This window comes from Eumetopias jubatus, unplaced genomic scaffold, assembly GCF_037043125.1.
Source record: "Eumetopias jubatus isolate StellerSeaLion01/CBP00866 unplaced genomic scaffold, mEumJub1_p1.0 scaffold_2, whole genome shotgun sequence".
In the NCBI taxonomy this organism is placed as follows: Eukaryota; Metazoa; Chordata; class Mammalia; order Carnivora; family Otariidae; genus Eumetopias; species Eumetopias jubatus.
Genome location: NW_028274808.1, coordinates 174967203 through 174984416, shown reverse-complemented (window position 1 = coordinate 174984416; position 17214 = coordinate 174967203).

Below are 17214 nucleotides of genomic sequence, written 5' to 3'. Positions count from 1 at the left end.
ACAATAACAGATACATAGAATCAGATAACCCAGAGGAATGCACTAGGCAGGACACTCACTCCTTTTTATTCATTTAAGTTTTTGGTTTTGTTTTGTTTTGGTCATAGTATTTCCTAACCCAGCAAAATGGGTATGTGGTATTTGATCTACTTCACATATTATTAAAAAGATTCAGAAAGATCATGTATTTAGGAGCATTACTCACATGGATATTATTAAAAACATCCAAAACAAATGAGTAATAGCTGCTTGAAGCCCTGCTAGGAATACTTAAAAAATAAAATAAAACAAACAAATGAAAAACAGCATTCACACAGAGGTACTAGCAATACTTCTACCAAAGCAAGCCCTGTGTTTTGCTCTATAGCAATGCTCTATCATACAGGGAAAGTATCTCCCAAAATATATTCAGTTGATTATCTATTGCCAAGGCTTTCTGTTTAAAAAGCTCAACAAACTCCTTTCAGCAGAAAGAAAATCGATAATATGTTGTGCATGAAAAGAGAAATTCTGCATGTACAAATTCAATTTAGAGAATATTTGCCAATAAATGTCAAATGCTAATAACTGACCCAATAATCAGTGTAAAAATAGTTGATCTTACTCAGACATTTCTCTGAATATCATTTAAAATGCATGTTATAGTTTTTAAACTGAAAAGAGTTTTAAGAATTGCTTACTTTTTCAAGAAATCTGTTTTTTTAAATATTATATTTATTTATTTTTGAGAAAGAGAGAGCATGCAAGCATGAGCAGGGGGAGGGGCAGAGGGAGACAGAATCTCAAGCAGATTCCATGCCAAATGTGGACCCCAACGTGGGACTTGATCTCACAACCTTGAGGTCATGACCTGAGATGAAATCAAGAGTTCGAGGCTTAACTGACTGAGCCACCCAGGCACCCCCTCAAAAAATCTATTTATTTTCTTGAGGATCCTTTGTTCAAACAGTTGATATCTCTGCTACAACATAACTTGTTGTAGCACTGAACTTTGTTCAGTGTTTTGTTTTGTTTTGTTCTTAATGGTGAAATTCACTCATAAAAAGGCCCATTGTTTTTGGAAAGTGTGTGGGAAGATTTTATTTTTGCATGCTCTGCAGCTGGGCTAGAAATCACTGCAGTGGGATTTATGCCATCACAAGCTTTCTCTTATGTTTTTCTTCAGTTTGAGCCCGAAGGAAGTTTAGAACTAGCAGTGGGCTATTTTCTGTTTAGATTAAGAATACACAGAGCTGTTGCCAGTATTTGGATTTAGGAACTTTTTTTTAAGATATAGGTAAAACTGTGCATCTAGACTTTGATAAATCCAAGTGGCTAATTGAGAATTATTTGAATCCTATATCAGAAACAGAAAAATAAATTTAATTTGAAACTCCTTACTCTTTGGCTCTGGTATTCCAGATTCCAATAATACTCACTTTAGTGGTCAAGGATTCTCCCGGGCTTCTGAAGATTTCTGAGGTTCAGTGATAGAGCTATATGGGATAAAGTGAAGGTCACTGCTGCTATGTAGAATTGACTATCTTTTTAATCTGAAAAATTCTGTTTGTAGAAGTTTTATATACTGACTTTCTACAAAGATTTCATTTAGAAAGTAGTATCTGCTCCAAAAATCTTGAAAATAATTGAATTAGATGTCATTGGTTTTCTATTGCTAGGAAACAGATAACCAAAATCTACCAACTTAAACCAACACCTGGTATTATCTCACAATTATATAGGTCAAAAGCTTACATGGCTCAGTTGGGTTCTCTCCTTAGGGTATCACAAGGTTGAGATCAAGGTTTCAACCAGGCTGAGTTCTTAACTAGAAACTTTGGAAGAATCTACTTCCATGCTTATTTAGGTAGCTGGTCAAATTCAGCAGCCTGTGTCAAAAAACAAACAAACAAACAAACAACTGAGAGTTTTTATCCGCCCCCTGCCCCTAGCTCTGAGGCTTTGTAGACTCCTAACATTCCTTGTCCAATGACACCTTTCAAAGCTCATGAGGATGAGTCCAATCCCTCTGATGCATAGGTCTGGGTTCTCCTGCTACCAGTGAGAGAAAACTCTCTGCTATTAAAAGTCTTGTGGGTTAAATTAGGGTCACCTAGATTATCTCCCTATTCCAAAGACAACTGTGTGATATAGCATAATATGGAAGTGACATATTCATCATATTCAGTCTCCAGGATTATGATCAGAAATCTTAGAAATATTTTAGGATTCTACCTAATACACTGAGTTATATTTGTAGTTGGAATTGTGTCAAAAGTAGATATGAAAGGAGGTATTTGATACATATTCACCCAGAATATCTGGATTCTTTCAAATGGCCCATGGTATTGTATTCTTGTGGTTGAAAAATGGAAATGAAATAATGTTTTGATGGGCTCTGTGTAAATAAATGACATCAAGGGAAAAATAAAATTAACTATACACCACCATATTAAGGAAAGTTTGCAGATTAAGACAGAAGTAAGTAGCTGATTTTGATAAAGGCCAAGTTAATTTTTTTTAAGAGAAAGCACTTCTCTCATATCAGTATATCTCTTTTAAAACTTATTTTTATATCACCAAATTCAATCTAATTAATGAGTTTATTTTAATGAATGCTAGTAGAGTAAGAAATCAATACTTATTTGACTATGTTTTTTAACACTTTATTATTAGAGAGCCAATCTCCTGTTTTGTCCCCAAATATAACTCTCACTGTGCACAGCATTAGTAAATGGCTCCTTGCTTCACTTGTTCTGGTAGTATGTAGGAGCTGAGAAATTTCTAGAGGTTCAGCCTTAAAATTACAACCTGGGTCAACCTAGAAAATTTCAGTGCTTATAAACCAGGGTTAAGCATAGGAAGGAAAGATTATTATTACTTTTTTAACCTAATCACATTCCTCAAAATGAAACAGAATAGTGTATTTTTAATCTGCATTCTTTATTCAGAGGAACTTTTATAACCATTAGATAAAATACTTAATGTGATACCTAAGTTAGGAAGAAATTTGATTTTGGGTTATGTTTATTTTTCCTATATATTAGAAATAGCACTTCCTATGCTGAATAAAAGCCAGTTGTTTGAAAGTACATTAAAGGAGATGGGGAAGTTAAGACAGAGTAAGGTAAATAAGCCATGAGAGTTAGGTCATGCCATTTGATATATAAATTATCTGCTTTTTTTAAAACAAAATCTAGTTGGTTAAATAAAATGGAACCAGAAAAAGGAGAGTATATATGAAGTGGGAAAAAATACTTATACTGTATTTTCTCAAATGCTCCACCAGGAAAAAGGTCACGGTGTGCTATCGATTTTGAATTAACCCAATATGCTTATGTCTTATATCAATAGATCCTATATCTCTATCTGTATATTTTCTAGTTAGTTGTTTCAATGCATGGAATTTTTAATGAAATTTAAATGTTTACTGACAATTCCTTGATGTAAATATTTTGAGTGCCTTAATGTTTATCTCCATTACTGGAGAGGTTAATATTGACAAATGAGGGGAGAAAATGATACAGACTTACCTTGCTAAGTGTGAAGAAATCCAAAACTTAAAAGTGAAAAAATATAGATTAATGATGTGTCAATATAGGTTCATCAGTGGTGACACATGTACTATGCTGGGGGAAGTTGAAAATGGGGGAGCCTGTGCATGTGTGGGGCAAGGCTATATGGGATATCTCTGTATCTTCTCAATTTTGCTATGAATATAACACTGGTCAAAGAACTGTGTTTTAAAAATGCGTGATGGAGTGTCTTAGAAGGGACATTATTTCAAGGTGTTAGTAATAGTAGGAGATGGTTGATAGAAAGTATAAGATAATATTCATACCATTTAGTGACCATTTGAAAAACAAGAAATAGCCTTATTTTCAAACTGGATGCAGAGGGGAATAATGCCCAAGTATCTATGAGCTGATGGGTTATTTTTCACCTAGTTTTGGATTTTTAATGGAATAAGAAAGTCAATCTGATCTTAAAATTTATACTTTAAGATACTGATGGTTTACGGCAAAGAGTTTCCAATTTTTAATTATTTTTTTGCTTTCAAATTCCTTTACTTAATTTGGAAGATGAATATTTTGAAAAGACTGTATCTCTTATTTCCTGGCATTCCATCATATGCTTTTGTTTGTATTGGTCCAAGCAAAAATAATTGGTACAATACAAAATTGGTATGGTATAAAAATGAATTGCAATTAGTACAACACAAATGGATACTGTTTGTATTGGTACAAAAATTACAAATAAAATAATACTCTAACCTTATCTGCATTCTCTCTTTTACAGTACTCTTTACAAGAAAGTGGACTTATTAAGATTTATTCAGCACCTTTCACACGTCAAACCCTGTGCTCTACTTAAGCTGATGCATTGCATACAATCTTTACATGATTTTATTTTATGTGATTGTCACACATTCAAGCCAGTAGACTGTAGGTATTAGTATAGTCATTGCACAGATGGGAAAAAAGGAAGTTTAAGGATATAATTTGCACAAAGTCACATATACAGTTAGTGTGGTTCACCACAGGTATATACATTCATTTAGAAACCATCTAATAGAACTATTTTATGTGTGGTGCCAGTTCGCTGACTACTGAGAAATGGTAAAGCAACAGTTAGAACACTAATCTGGTGAACTCTAGAATTTGTTTCCCACTAGTTATCTTAACACTTTAAAACATAAATTAAATTGTGGAAAACTTTCCAGTAGCCAGATGTCTCAACTGAGCTAAATAGCTGCTTTAGGGGCAGATACAGAGGGCTTATCCCTGTATCCAACTATATGTTCCTCTCATAAGTAGACACATACTCAAACTATACTATAGCTATATAATTTTGATGGGCTCCTACAAAGTCATCTTCTGAAATTCCCCACAAGCCCTTGACAAACCCTTGCATATATAATAAAGAAGTGTACATACAACTTATGCATAGATATCTTAATACCACTATGCAGACTTTTTACCATTATGCAGATTTATACACAGTCCTGTATATGTCCATAGAAATACCAAGATAACATAGTAATTCAGAAACAAGAAACAGAGAGAAATACAAATGTGCCCACTTATAAAAATGTTTGTATACAGATAGAACATTGGTAATAATAGTAAACATGCACTTACACACAAAGAAATGCCCTTCAATGCTCTACGTTAAAAATACCTGTGTAGGGTTGTTTTTAAATTCTTAATCTCTTTTTATACTTCAAATAAAACTAAGTCTTTTGGATTCTTCTTGTTTAAAATATCAGGGGTGTAAAGATAAAAAGATTTACCATGTTACTCATAAGCATTTGTTTTTAGACTTTATATAAAGCAAATGGCCAATAGTGATCTGATAGATAAGATCAAGATAATAGAAAATCTTTAGAAATCAGAAGTTACAAGTTGGACCTTTGATATTTTCTGTATTTACCCATTCTTTCTTCTTATGCCTATAAGTTTATGTATAATTTCTTAGTTATGTAGTTCCAGCCAAAGTTGAAAAATGACATGATACTCACTTATTAGAGATTCATTTCGATACTGTCATGAACTTTCACCTCTTTGTGATTCCAGAAAAGCTCAATTTTAGATTAGTCTTATAAAAAAATAGCCTATTTCAGATTATATAAGGAATGCCTCCCTGTATTATCAGGCTTTGAACTTTGTCATTCATTATTCAATCATTTATTCAAAATTCAAAAAAAAAAACGTTTATAGAACATGGCCATATGAAAGTAATGATAAGGACTGAATATGCAGAAATATAGGAAATACTCACCCTGCCTTTGTACTCATTCTAGAATGAAAGCAGGTACTCAGATAACTAAAAACGCACCATGGCCAATGACAAATAAATACAAGCATAGAATTATCAGGGATGACAGAGAGGTATTAATTTATTCAGGACTTGATGGACATCATTTGATGTTAGACTCTCTCCAAGCCTGAGTGGGAATTTTGAAAGCCTTGGGATAGAATGAATATAATTTGCATGTGGAAAGAATGTGAATGGTTATTGCCAGAAGGAAGGATAGGAGAGACTGCAAATATGATCATAATTTTCCTTTCATCAAGAGGTAGAATCTCCTCCACCCCATGAATCTGCACTGGTCATATGACTGGCCTTAGCCAATGAGAAACTAGCAATTATGAAGCATGCATCAACTTGGAGAGCATTTGTACTTGCTCCTCTTGGAACATTTTGTCATCATGTAAATGAGATCAGATTAGACTGCTATATGAGAGCCAGCATGTGGCCCAGTGGCCCCTGTTACTCTGCCATCATTCAGCCAACCTCCTGAAACAGATGTATTGAGTTGACCAGAAGCTGACCACAGATGAATGAGTAAGGTCAGCTTAGGCCAGGAGAGAATTATCTAGCTGAAACCAATTCAAATTAACTCTCAGAATCAAGAACTCAATAAATGATTGTTAACTTCAAGGAACTGGGTTTTTAAGTGGTTTGTTACCCAGCAAAAAAGGATACAATTCCTGAGTCTGTCAGTGCCTATCTCACTATGGTAGAGAAAGAATTAGGGATGCATCAGACTATCCATGCAATGAGAAAGTAAAGGATATTATAGATAAGTTGCAGACTAAATGTTTAATCATGAACTCCTATATAGAGGAATCCTAAGGTTGGATTTAAAGTAAATTGTACTTCCTTTCAGAGTGAAGTAATGATAGTTTCTCAGTATACCTTGCAATGCTCCATTGTATAAATGAATTGGACCCTATCTTTCTCTTATGCTGTGACTGGTAATTTAAAAAAAATAGTAATTTGCTGGTTTTTACTCTTTATAAGGGAAATTCATAGTGCTGCTAATTGTTGAAACCAGTCATTCACCTCACTGAGACTGGGAGTGACTATCTTCATACCCAGTGAACAGTAGACAATGTCTTTAGACCAAAGCTCTATGTAGAAAATTTAAAGTGAATAACAGGAGTGTCTCTAATATATATATGAAGAATATCTATGCATATCTATATATGTACATATCTATCATCTAACTATCTATCTATTTATCTATCTATCTATGGTTTTTCTGTCCTGGGTAAAGTTGAGTCTATTTATCAATAGCATAATCCTCAGCCTTGATCTGAGCTTTAAGCCTCAGCACACCATGCTAATTTCTACAGATCCTAATTACCATAGCTTACACTAACCTACACTAACCTATTCTGTGGAATGACTTCCTTTTTCTTTTCTTTTTTTCATTGTGCAATTCAAGGTGTTAACTTCAATCAACAAAATCAAATCTTTGTGTGGTTTTATGTCTCAGTTGCCTTGGAGATTGTCTCTCTGCATATGCTGTTAGACAATTAAGTGGGATGGCTAGCATCTGCTACCAGTTCCCAGGTTTGATTCATCTTGATTTAATTTTAGTTTGTGGTCTGATGTACTCACAGTAAGCACAGCTTAATAAATTTAATAAATGCTTTAAAGCACACAGTCAAAAAGTGATCAGATGGGCTGTATCAACTCTTTATAATACATAGGTAACTTGCAGAGAGTCAAAAGTAAAAAAAAAAAAAGTCAGGAAAATAACCACTTATTCGCAGGAGAGAATGATTCAAAAACTTGTTTAAAAAGTCTGATTTTTTTATTCGACTAGGTTTTTTACATTTTATATGCATATATATGTATCTTTGCTGTTCTGGGTATAGGTGTGTATGTATGCATAAAATCTGTAATAAATTTATAATTTCATGGAGTATCTGGATTATTAATTTAGAAAAATAGTAAATTTCTTAACAGAAAGTGTCACTTGATCATTCTCAGTCTTTTCTAGACGTTAGAATACTCAGGATGTTTTTTTTAAATCCTGATGCTTGGGCCACACCCTCAGATTCTAAGGTCTAAGATGGGATCCAGTTACAGGCATTTTAAAAATTCCTCATTTGATTCTAATATTCAGTCAGGCTGAAAGCCACTAAGCTATAAAAATAAATGGCCTCTATTATCTCCTTTGAACATAATATAATAGAAGCAGTACTCTCTCAAGTCAGAGAAAAGGAGAAGGAGAGGGGGAGAGAACTTTCATACCTCTCTTGATTATTAATAGCCCCCATTGAAGACACAGAAGCAATCCCTGGACAGCTGCTGAAACTCCTAGAACTGGTAAAGTCAGAAAGAGAATATACCATCAGCTGATTTTCTTTGCTATAGTAAAGAAGTTTAATCTACATTAAATAAATATCGAATACTTACTATGTACTCATGCTTTATGATCTGTATACATTATCTCTCTTGATCTTCATAGAAGTGTACATGGTATCTTTGTTTATTTATTGATATGAAAAATAAGGTTAAGATAAGTTAAGTAATGAGTGGTTTTGTTGTTTATAATTTATTATTATATATAAAATATATATTATATATGTATTATATTATATATTATATATAATTATAAATATAAAATTATATATAAAATAATATATATTATATATAAAACATATATTATATATAATATATAAAATTATATAAAATTATATATATATTATATATAATATATAAAATTATATATTTATATTTTATATATAAAAATAATGATTTATTGTATATATATAAACATATTTGTGTGTGTACATGTAGACCCACACATGACTACTAATTCTAGTCTGTAAAGTAGGGATGGTTATTTTTTCTAAGAGAGAATACTTATCCAAGTATTTGGTAATATTAATTGGTCACATGCCAAATGAAAGCTTTTACTCTGAATTGTGTTCTCCAGAGATGGCTCCAAAAATTCTAAACATGTTTCAGCTCTCCTGATCTCTAAACAACACTAGAGACTCTGTTAACTTACATGAACAATATTGGACATACTTCACCTTTTTTTTTAAATAGTAATACAATTATTATCCAGTCCATATTATAATTTTTCCAATTATCCTAAAAATATTTTTTACAGCTTTTTTCTCTCCAATCCACGTTCCACTTCAAGATCATGCACTGCAATTGTTATCTCTCTCTCTCTCTCTAACTCACTCAACTCACTCGCTCCTTTTTTTGCTTTTACTTATTTTTTGAGTATAGCTGCTCCACTGCCCCACTAATGTTACATTAGTTTGAGGTGCACAACATAGTGATTCCTCAAGTTTCTACATTACACTGTGCTCACAAGTAGAGCTACCATCTATCACCATACAATGTTATTACGATGCCATTGACTATATTCCTTATGCTGTGCCTTTAATTCCTATGACTTATTTATTCTGTAACAGGAAGCTAGCATCTCTCACTCCCATTCACACACTTTACCCATCCCCCCACTCGCCTCCCCTCTGGCAACCATCAGTTTGTTCACTGTATTTATGAGTCTGTGGGTCTGTTTCTGCTTTCTGTTTGTTTGTTTATTCATTTGCCTGGATTCAACATATGAGTGAAATTATATGGTATTTGTCTTTTCAGTTTAGCATAATACCCTTTAGATCTATCCATGTTGTCCTCAATGACAGGAGCTCATCCTTTTTTATGGTTGTGTATTATTTGTATTATTACTTGTGTGTGTGTGTGTGTGTGTGTGTGTGTGTGTGTGTGTGTGTGTGTTCCACATCTTCCTTATCCATTCATCTTTTGATTGGCACTTAGGTTACTTCTATATCTTGGCGATTGTAAATAATGCTGCAATAAACATAGGTTGCATATATATCTTTTAATTAAGGTTTTGGGGCATCTTTTTTTGGGAGGGTAAATACCCAGTAATGAAATTACTGGATCAAATGGTATTTCTATCTTTAATTTTTTGAGGATTCTCCATGCTGTTTTCCACAGTAGCTGTGTAATTGACATTCCCACCAACAATGTACAAGAGTTCCTTTCATTCTTGTATGAGCACTGAAAGAGAATCTAGATGGCCCAGGAGTCAGTATACTTCAGAGTATAACATACTTGATTCTGACAAGAATTTACATCCAGAGTGTTATTTTTCCCCTTTGGTATACCTTTAGATATAATTGGCTACAACAAACTGTATATATTGAAAGTGTGCAATTTAAAGTGTACAATGATAATAATGAACACAGGCATCACTGGCAAAAATGTTCTGATGCCACTTTGTAATTACTTGCTCCAGTACCTCCCAGTATTTTCCACTCCCTCTTATACTTCCTGGTCCTCAGATAATCACTGATCTTCTGTCATTCTAGATTAGTTGGAATTTTCTAGAATTTAAAAAAGATAGAATCATAATATATAGCATTTCTTTGTATGTCTTCTTTCACTCTATAATTATTCTGAGTTCAATCCATGTTTGTTGCATATATTGATAGTTCATTCCTGTTTATTGCCAAATAGTATTCTATTGTATGAATATATCAAAATTTGCTTATTCATTTATCTGTTGATAGATGCTATGTTTTTGGTCCCCCCCCCCCATTTTAAGGCTATTGCAAATCTGCTAAGAACATTATGCAAAACACTTTCTATGGACATATGCTTTTATTTCTCTTGGATAAAACCTAGTAGAATTTCTAGGTCTTATGGCAGGAGTATGTTTAACTTTTTAAGAAATTGCCAAAGAGTTTTACGAAATGTATCACTTTACATTCCAGCTACCAGTATGAGGTTTTCAGTTATTCCAAATGCTAACACTTGACATGTTCAGTCTTTTAAATTTTAGTCATCATATTGAATGTGTAATAGAAACTCAATGTGGCTTTAATTTACATTCTCTAATAACTAATAAAGTTGCATATATTTTCTTGTTGTTTGTTGACTATATAGATTTTTTTTCTTTTTTAAAAAATTGAGATATAGTTGACATAACATTGTATTAGCTTTAGGTATACAACATGATGATGTGTGCGGGCATATATATACGTGTGTGTATGTACATATATGTGCATATATGTACATACACACATCATCATGTAAACACATATATGTATGTATATACAGACACATATATACGAAATGATTACCACAATTAAGTTCAGATAACATTTACCACAACACATAGTTACAAACTTTTTTCTTGTGATGTGAACTTTTAAAGATTTACTCTTAGTGACTTTCAAATATGTAATACACTTTTGTTAACTATAGTCATCATGTTATATATTACATCCCCACCCTGGACTGACTTACCTTATAACTGGAAGTTTGTACCTTTTGACCACCTTCACCCATTTTGCCCACCCCTCATTTTTGATGAACTTATCATTCAAATCTTTGGCCATTTTTAATTGGGTTGTTTGTCTTATTATCACTTGTGAGTTCTCTACATATTCTAGATTTAAAAAAAAAAAAAGTTCTCTCAGGAGTGCCTAGGTGGCTCAGTTGGTTAAGTCCCTGACATGTGATTTCAGCTCAGGTCATGATCTCATGGGTCGTGGGATCAAGCCCTGCATTGGGCTCTGCACTCAGTGGGGAGTTTGCTTGGGGTTCTCTCTCTCCCTCTCCCTCTGCTTCCCCCTGCACCCTTGTCTCTCAAAAATAAATAAATAAATCTTTTTACAAAATCTGTCAAATGTGTATTTTGCAATTACTTTTTCCCAATCTGTAGTTTACATTTTAATTTACTTAATAGTGTTTTTCTTTTAAAAGAAAAAGTTTTAATGATGTTTAGGAAATCCAATTAATCATTATTATTTTTATTTTTTTAGAGTTTGTGCTTTTGGTATCTACTTACGAAGTCTTTGCCATACTTAAGGTCACTAAAATTTTGCACAAGAAAATCTTTTTAGACTGTAGAAGTACACTTTAGCTTTTATATTTAGATCTATTATCCATTTTGAATTAATACTTTTTACTGTGTGAGGGATGGAATAAATTCATTTTCTGTGTGTGACTATTCAAAGTTTTTGGCACCATTTTTTGAAAAGATTATTTATTTCCCATGGAATTACTTGATACCTCTTTTAAAAATCATTTTACCATATGTGTGTGGGTCTATTTCTGGGTTCTCTTTTCTATTCCATTGATATTTTTTATTATTTTTACACCAAACACAAACTTCATTCTTGAAATCATGGAGTACAAGTCTTCCAACTTTCATTTCCTTTTTTAAGTGTCTTTTGGTGATTCCAGCTTTTTTGTATTTCCATACAAATTTTAGAACCTATTTAGCTGTCATTTTTCACGAAGACTGCTGGGATTTTGATTGAGATGGCTTTGCAGCTATAAGTCAATTTACAGAAAATTGACATACTGTGATCAGATAACATACTTTGTATTATTTCTATCCTTTTAGATGTTATTGAGACCCATTGTATGGGCCAAAATATAATCTACCTTGGAAAATGTTTTATGTGCATGTGAAAAGAATGTATATTCTGCAGCTGTTGAGTGGAGAGTTCTATAAATGTCATAATTGGGTGTTTGCAGATAGTGCTGTTTTGGTATGCCGTATCTTAACTGATTTTCTGTTTACTTGCAATATTAATTACTGAGAAGAGTGTGTAAGTCTTCAATCATAATTAGAGATTTGTTTATATCTACTTTCAGTTTTATCAATTTTTACTTAACATATTTGGAAGCTCTGTTATTAGGCAAATTAAGCATTTAAGATTGCTAAGTCCTCTTAATGATAATATTTCTTGACTTTCTATCCTTTTATCACTATGAAGTGACTTTCTTTATCCCTAGTATTATCCTTTGTTTTGAAATCTACCTTATATTAATATAGGTAATTGAGCATTCTTTTGATTTTGTTAGTATGGTACACCTTTACTTTTAATTTTTTTCTGCTTTTATATTTAAAGTGGTTTTCTTTTTGGCAGTACATAGTTGGGGGCTTGCATTTTATTCAGTATTATGATCTCAGCCTTATTGTGGTGTTTAAATAATTTATATTTAATGTGATTATTGATAGGTTTGGATTAGAACTGCCATTTTGCTATTTTTCTTATTGGTATCGTCTGTTCTTTCAGTTTCCTCTTTCTGTTTCACCTTCTACTCTAGGTACCCTTGCTATCTGAACTTGATCTTGTTATAGGCTGAAACATGCTACTAAAATATCTGCAATTTTTTTAATGTACTTTCCTGCAAGGTGTTATTGGAACTAAAAAAAAAAGGCAGAAATCAGGGAAGTTATAAAATACATAATATATTTTTTGTGACTCTATGTGCCATCTTGTGAATCAATATGTGATATAATCAGTCTGAAACTTGCTTTTATCATAAACTCTATGAGATATTAAATTAGAAATCTTTAACGATAGCATTATATTTAAATATGGATTTAATCAGTTGATCAATCTACTTCCCTCCATCATTTTATAAATGATACTGCAACCACTCCATTAAAAATAAAGTTCAATAAAGACAACTCTATCTTTTCTCATCTCTTCTGCCATTTGTCAGGAATTCCATTTCTAGGACCATGATCTTTAATACTTGTGGTAATTTAGAAAGCATTAGGCTAATTCCCCAATACCACAGTATGGAAAAACCTGAAATCTAATCATTTTAAATGAATTATTTTAATTCTCATCATAAATACTAAAGTTGAGTTTAGGCCTCCTGGTCAGTCAGCCCAAAATTGAATGTTTGGAAGTTTAACTTTCTTACCAGCTGTTGAGTAGGCCTGCTACACTTTCATAGATGCTGGCAGAGGTCTGGAGACTCCTGGGTGGAGAACAAAAGAAAGTGTAATCACTTAAAGCACTAGCAGTAGGCAGAGTATCAGCATTTTTGCTTCTTCCCTGAGTGCCAGTTTGCACAGGTGACATGAAGAAGGCCAGATGACATCCAATCTTTCAATGTGCAGTGTTACAGGAAAGGAGCCTCAAGCTTAGGGGAGCCAAATATTTTATAAGGGGCGGTAAGACGACCTTATTTTCCCAGAGGGAGACATCTTTACTATACTGGACGTTAAATAAACCTGTTATTTTCTCAATAGGAGATACGCTACCTTCTGGTGTTGCTATATACACATCCCTGGAAAGATTCATTCGTACAAATGGAATCAATGTTTCTGCTCAGAAAGTGTAAATATATAACAGACCTGTAGAGAATTATCTCCCAACACAGCGCAGAGCTCCCTCACGACAATTCTAAGGTCGTCTTCTACGACTTTCTAGCTTTTTGCTAGATGTATTACACATTCTGTCTATAACTTCTCACTGGGTATTTTCTTTTTTAATGTCATAATTGAAACCAGATAGGCATAAGTCATGCCCATTTTGCAGATGAGAGAAATGAGGCAAGGCAATATGAGTAACTTTCCTAAGGTCTATTAAATATCTAGTGGTGAAAATACATCCAGGTTTTCCTGGCTACTAATTTGTTCTTCATATTCTTGGCTGACTCTTTACAGAGACCTGGCAACTATCTGTTGGGGTCCTTCACAGTAGTGATCTGAAATAGAACAGCTAAAGACAGGAAGAAAGAAAAAGACTGTTTAAAAGACTCACTCTTAAAAATTGGACGTCCGCAGGTTCAGAAACATGATACAAATGCATCTATTTATCTGTTTGTGGCAGAATAATCCAAACAAGAAAACTATTTATTTATTTATTTATTTATTTATTTATTTATTTATTTATTTATAAGACTTTTTTTTTTAATTTTTTATTGTTATGTTAATCACCATATATTACATCATTAGTTTTTGGTGCAGTGTTCCATGATTCATTGTTTGTTCATAACACCCAGTGCTCCATGCAGAACGTGCCCTCCTCAATACCCATCACCAGGCTAACCCATCCCCCTACCTATTTAGAAGACTTTTTAATGAAAGAACTGGATAGAACCCAAACTAAAGAGACAGTTACACAAACAGAGCCAGATACTAGAAATAGTGATTACTGCTGCAAACACAGGTTGTTTTTGATCTGTGGGAAATGCTGAAAGCACTGAAGAGTGAATGAAATAGTTTCATTTCAGATACACACACACACACACACACACACACGGCCACACATACCAATCATTGCCACTAGGACTATCACTATACAAGAAATGTAAGTCTATTACAAAATGAATTTGAACTATGAAAATAGTGAGATTGGAGTTTAGAAATAAAACATTTGACTGCTACATTTTGCACCTACTAGTTAATTTGTATACAAGGAAGTAAAAGACCTGTCCCCCTACTGCCTCTGTCACATACACAAATACACTTTCTTTGAATGTCTGTTAGTCCTGAGGAAAGTTATGGCCTCTGGTGAAGGGAGAAGATTAGAATGTCCCAATGCAGTAGCAAGTAGAGGGCCACTTAGTGGGATGTTTGTATCTATTTGAGGAGGAATGCAGGCTAGCCGATTTATTGCACCCAGACATAGAGGCGTTGCTCAGAATGGAATGCTTTAGGAAAACATATTTGGCCATAGTCCTAGGAATAAAAAGCAATTACTAATCTTCCAACTCCATTGCCCGGGTGCATTCTTTTAGTAGTAAGAAGGGGAACTGCACAACATTAAAGTAATGTGGAGAATGTAGGTCAAGTCAGAATATTGCTGTACCAACACTTGTTAGGAAAGCAGCAGCAATGGATTTTAAAAATTCAAAGGGGTCTTTATATATCCACTAATAAAGGACACCAAAATGCTGCTAGTAGCAGGATTAGGGAGACTTATTGTTTGCAGTGATTAAACCCAGCAGGCTTACTTGTTTTGCAAACAGTATCTCTCCAACCTGTGTGTAATTTGCATAGACAGAGCAATAGCACACATACATAAAATATCTATATAAAACATACATGAAAACACATGTATGCGATGTACATGTATATATAAATGTCAATGTCTTAAACATAATAAAACATCATTTACAATATTTAGATTGCCTTCTCTACAATCAGCACAACCTTTTTTGGTATTTGATTTTCTTTTTTTTTCTTCTTTTTTTGACCAATATTATGGGTGTTATCTTTCCTCTTATCTATGAAGATTCATTTTATTTTAAATGCAAAATCTGATATCTGTTTCCACTAGCTAAACAATTTAGAAGAAAATAAAAGAATAAATGCTTCATGATTATGCTGATTAACGTTCTGCATGCTATTATCTGTTTTGTTTCCAGCTTTACTGAGATATAATTGATATATAATATTGCATAAATTTAAAGTGTTCAACTTAATGATATACTTATATATTGCTAAATGACTATCATAAGTTTAGTTAACAGATATGTCATCTCACATAGGAATATTTTTTGTATGTGGTAAGAACTTTTAGATATGCAGTCTTAGGAATCTTCAAATATACAATAATTATCATTGCCACGTTTATATAAATTCTGGGGATATTTTCTTTCTTTTCCTGTTTTCTACACATTCTAAGCTCCTGTTGATCCTATCAACATAATGTGCATGGAGAATACAAACTAAAACATCATACTGAAAGTCTGGTTAGGGAAGTCTCTAGTAGTTTAAGACTTCCAGAGAAACCTGTGGTGAAATTAGGTTACCCTAGTGAGGATGCATAACAAGCCAGAATTCCTCTGTGGTCCCTTCTGATAACTTGTTCTCAACAAATATCTTAGAGGGCACAGTCCATATATTCATGCTTTGGAGTCTTGCACTATGGGAATCTAATTGAAAGGGAAATAATTTGCTCATTTTCTGGATGGAAAACATTACTGACAGCTACACCATTTGAGGAAAGTATCAGAGACATTGATTCAAAACCTAAATCCTTTGAAATATATATTGTCTTCCTGGCTAAGTATTTTTTTTTAATCTACAAATGTAAATATTAAATTCAAAGTTTTAAGTAAATTTACTCATATGAGAGAGTTAAAAAAAAGAAAACTTCAATAGTTTATTAGCAGCTAGTACTCCTCTACTTGATAGAAATAAATACTCTTTTGTTGAAGAAATATCTCTACATATGCACCCCACTCTCCTTTTGAGAAGAATATCAGATTACTGTAATTCTGGGACACAGAATTCTGTTGAAAATTGGACACAAAGAGATAAGACCAGAAAAACTAAGAAGAAAATGATTTAGCAAGATCTAGATTCCTCAACAAAGGCTGTGAAATACCTAAGGGAAAAGAGGAAGAAACAGTTGGGTAAGAATAGCACAGTTGGAGTGGAGTCTGAGCTTTGGATAATCAGATGTGAGTAGTGTGGCTGCCTGGGGGAGGACGTCCTTAGAAAAAGGGATTCTGTTTGTGGGAGGACCTTGGATTAGACCTTTAAAAGATTTAATGACAAATAAGAAAGAGATTGGAATTTTTCCTGCCCCTCCTTCCTCTTTTTAGTACTTTCAGTTACTTAAATTCTGCTTCCTAAATTAAGATTCTATAAAGAGAAAATGTAGATCTGTATTTGTCACTATT